General features: G+C 32.3%; 1 long non-coding RNA gene across 1 annotated transcript; it reads left to right on the forward strand.

The window, feature by feature from the left end:
* LOC107640111 lies at window positions 7-1130 on the forward strand. The gene is made up of 2 exons (XR_001620353.2): window positions 7-416; window positions 669-1130. It is a non-coding gene; the product is annotated as an uncharacterized LOC107640111 (long non-coding RNA).

The following is a 4918-nucleotide window of genomic DNA, read 5'->3' on the forward strand; positions in this document are numbered from 1 at the left end:
CTCCCCCTCTGAGTTCCAGTGCCGCCACCATCAACAGTAGCGTCACCTTCTCAGCTTCTCTGTCATCGTGGTGTCGTCAATCCCACCTCTGTCCTCGTCCTCTTTGGCCACCCCTCTTCTCCTCCTGGATCCCTTCTCCTCGCATCGCCAGGTCTGCTCGGAGCTGTTGTTGGTGTCGTCAAGCCACTTCTGTCCTTGTCGTCGTCGGCCTCCATGAACTTCTCTGTCCTCGTCGTCTTTCCCCGTCTTTGTCTTCGATCCCTTTCTCTGTCGAGCTCACGGCGAAGTTCGAACGTTACTCTCTGCCGCCGTGGACTCTTCGCTCACTCTGCCGCCGGGGACTCTTCGCTCACTCTGCCGCCGTAGAAAATTACAGAGTTTGATTACGTTGCTCTCCCTGTTTCTCGAGTTCTTTGGTAGTTCAATTTATTTTTTTTATTTTGTTAATTATAATGATTATGATTTGCTGTTTTTTATATTCTGGATTTCTGATGGTTGGATAGATTAAATTCTGATGGTTGTAACTGTAAAAAAAAAAAAATCAATTGGATTAACTATTTAACTCTGTTGATTAACTGATGAAGAAAATCTTGTTGCTGCCTCTTTTGTTTTATGACTTCCGGAGTATTTTTGTTAATTGTTGCTGGTACTTTTGTTAAATTTTTTAGAATAATTTTGTTGATTTTGCACCTGCAACTGACGTGAAAGAGTGGCATAAGAAAGTTGCATCTGTGAAGAAGAAAAAATCAAGGAGATGGATGCTGCTGCTAGGAGTGCAAGGCTTGCCGTGGCAAAGAGAAAAGATAAGGCGATTCACTACAATCAGCAGCCTGTGCGGTAAACAGGATGGCAAGTGGCAAAGTACTTGTATCTTGTCTTTGTTTATCCTTTTGTTTTGCCCTTTATATTTCAGTCTTTCCATTATCATATATGGGCATATGCTCTTTGTTCATTTGCAAATGCAAAATAAACATCGATAGAGGCTTTAGATAAATTGACTATGAGCAAATTTATAATTTTACATGAGGGAAAATACGAGTATATGAATCTTTTACTCTGGTACTCTATGTGTACTTATCAAAGTTTTAAAGCAAGAAGGTATAATCCATTTTTCTGTCCCATTTGTTTCATTGTATGCGCATCTCCGAGAAAATTCTTGATGATGTTCATCTGATGTATCAGATGCCGTTGAAATACATCAACGCATTTTTTGAATTTGGGTTGCCTATAATTTCTTTCGGTCTCTCGGAATTTAAGAGAATTAATAGCATGGTGCAATGTGAACTATCATTCTTGTCAAATCAAAGTTCTTTTAAGATCCGGTGATGTTGATATGAAGTTGAAATGAATGGAAAGATGTGATACTTATAGTAAGTAAAGTACCAACTACTACAACCTTATCTAACCTATTAATTGGTTGAAGACAATATAAACGAGAAAGAGGAAAATTATAGGAGAAAAGTTCAATTAATTATTTAAAGGGAAAAATATAAAATATAAATTTTTTTTCTTTAATTTTAGCAAAAATTTTAAAAATACTCTTTAAGTTTTATTTTGTTTCAATTTTGTTCCTAAAATTTTCAATTTGCATCAAGTATATCTATAGTAAATTTTTGAAAAGTTTAGAACAAATCAGTAATAATGCATGACAACTATGTCTGATTTGCTTATGTTAAAGGTTGTTCTTGTGAAATTATTGTCAAATTAATTTAAAAGTTTTTGAAAAATTAGTCACCACTTACCTGAAGTATATATGATGCAAATTTAAAACTTAGAATAAAATTAAATTAAAATAAAACTTAGAGATATTTTTTAAATTTTTAACAAATTTTAAGGACAAAAAATATATTTTATCCTTGTTTAAAATACATCGTGTATTTTAAAATAGAAAGTACTAAATTGTTCATTTATAAATTAGCATGAATAAAAGTATCAAAATATAAACTTTTATTTTCTTAGTCAATTAATTGAGTTCAAATATTGAATTAAAAAAAAAAATAAAAACTATGATGTGAATTGAACAAAACAAATAGTATCAAAATACAATGATACAATATGTAGAAAATAAATTGAATACTAAAGATCATATTGATAACACCAAAATGATTTAAAATTGACATAAAAAGTTCAATCACACGAAGCAGTAAAATATTGAATTTTTCTAAAAAAAAACATTACACATTCAATGAATTGAATAATTATCTCAAATATAAAACAATATAAAAATCTAAAAAAGAACACTGAAATATCTTTACTCTAACTCCAAAATTATAAAATAGTATGGAACATTACTCTCCTTCTTTCTTTCTTTTTAATTTAGTTTGAAAAAAATGGTAATTGTATTAGTTCCAATGTTTAATATAAAATTTTGGTTTTGAAATATGTGATTCTAAGTAAAGTATGACACTCGTTAACATAAACAACTGTCCTAGTAATAGTACACTATGAACAGATTAAAAAGCTTATACTTATGGCTTTTTTTTGTTATGAATTGAAGAATTGTGTAATCCATTGTTATGGATTGATTGCGAATTTTTTTTTATAGATTTCGATTTTTTTTTTGAAAGTGCAAATTAAAAGGTCGATTTTTGGGTGAGAAGAAAACGGAGACTCTGATTTTGGGTTTGAAGAATTCGAATTTTGCGCTATCACAAATTGGAGTCTCTAATTTGTGTGTTGGCTGAAATTTTTTTATTTTGTACAAGTTCGGTGAATTGGTTTTATATTAAATAAATTTGAAAATCCAAATTGGTGAGTAGATTTTGTGAATTAAAAAAAAATCAAATTAGAAAAACTCATTTAATTTCCCGATTTCTTCTCTAACTCTTCTTTCACACTCACACAGCTCCAATAATAGCGAAAAACACCACTGTTGAGTCAATATGAAAATTAAAAATCACATACTTATAAAGGACATGTCTTTTTTTTATATTGATTGGTAAATGTAATAAATAAATAAATAAATTGAAGACAAATTGTAAAGACAAAGAATGACAAACTATTTTTATTATTTGAATTATTAGATGTACAACAAAATCAAACTATTCATATCAATACATTACACTCATCTTAAAGAATGACCGACTCTGGTGCGATAAGGTAGACATTGGAGGAGCTCTCTCTGTGAATCTCTTGTGATGCTACAAAACATAATTATCAGACTCGACTCAACCCAATCAGTTCTACCGAAAACTCAATCACCCGGTCACTTGGCCAGGTTGAGCCGTACCGTCTAAACATTGAATATGGTAAAAAGCAATTTGACCCGTCCAGTTATTATCAAAATCAGTGACATAACGTGGACCGGGTCATGCGTAATGTTTGTTTTTTAAATTTCAAAAACGTCATTTTTCTTCATCAAAACCCTTATGCCCTAAACGTGTACTTCCTCTCATCACTATCTCGCCAAATTAGAAACCACCTCGTCTCATTCTGTCCAGCGTGGCAAGAACTGGCCACGTCACTGACGGCGTCAGTGCTCCGGTGACGGAAATTGGAAGAAGGACTAACGTGGTGCATTTTTTCGAATCTGAGGGACTAATTTAGTGCAATTGGAATCTCGAGGACTAATTCAATGCAATTCGCCAATCTCAGGGACCAAAGTGGGGCTTAACTCCAACTCGCTGCTTTCTATTTCAAAGTACATGATGCATTTTAAATAATTAATTCAACTAGTAGTCCACACATATTATGTCAAAAGAAACATTTTGACGTTTCACATAAAGTTAGAATGATTCTTGTTTAAAAAATGTAGCTTAACAATTTGATTTGAGTCATATTAATATAGTGAATGGAGCGAGGGTTCTAAGGATAAATATATTAAAAATTTGATTTGAGTCATATTAATATATTAAAAATTTGATTTGAGTCTACTTTAAAGATGCAGCAATGAATAAATATACAGAGATGGTTCTGAGGATGACACATGCCCTGGTGTCTCCCATGAAGGAGCGAGCTCTGCTGTAACGGAGGCATGCATCATTTTTTATTTCTAGCTGAGCCGTGTTGTTGTCAACGTGGTACGATGTGCATAGGCCCCTTAATGCTATTGGGTTGGGCTTCTCTTATTGTGTTGTTGACAACGCAGTACTATATGCATAGGTCCCTTAATGCTATTGGGTTGGGCTTCTCTTTTTGCACTGTCAGTGATGTATTCCTTTTAAAGGAGTGGAACAGGTTCGAACTAGCTTAGGAGATTTGACTTTTTCTTAGTATTTATGTATGTGGGCTTGCAATGAAAGAATTCTTTGTTAATAAAATTAGGTGGAGAAATAAAATCTTAAAGATGAAGGATTTTCACCAAAAAAAAGACAAAAAGGGGTTTGTAGTAGTAAAAGCATATTTAGGTTAATTTGGTCATTTTAACTCTTTTAGAATATATTGAAGTGAATTACAATTTTAAGTTAAAATTGGAGAAAGGTAATTTTTTATTTTCATTTTATGGGTTTTTTTTATTTTTTTTCAGTTACACAAGTATCGGACAAAAATATTTTTTAAGATCTATTTTTTTTATAAAAAAAATGTTAAATATACTCTTATATATGATTTTTTTTTATTTTATTATATGTGTAATACAATTGAATTTACATATACTTCAAGAAAAAAATATCGATAATTTAGTTTTTGAATTCAGTTGGAATGGAACTATATACTTTTCGTCGCAGGAGATGAGTCTTTTAATTTAATAATTTTTAAGATATTAATTTTATAATGAAATTGTTACGATGGGTAATCAGAGATTATCGGATTGGATTAGTTTGGTTGGCCCAATCGTCTGAAAGAGGAAGCCTTCGAGTGGGTTTATGATCCAAGGCCTCCGTCCGACTTGTGTGGAAGAGAATGAGGGGTGGTACCTGCAAAGACACTCCGATGCCAAAGTCAGCAAGGGAGCAAAACAGGTCTAGAGAGTATTGGGCCT

This window comes from Arachis ipaensis, chromosome B01 (assembly GCF_000816755.2).
Source record: "Arachis ipaensis cultivar K30076 chromosome B01, Araip1.1, whole genome shotgun sequence".
Lineage (NCBI taxonomy): Eukaryota > Viridiplantae > Streptophyta > Magnoliopsida > Fabales > Fabaceae > Arachis > Arachis ipaensis.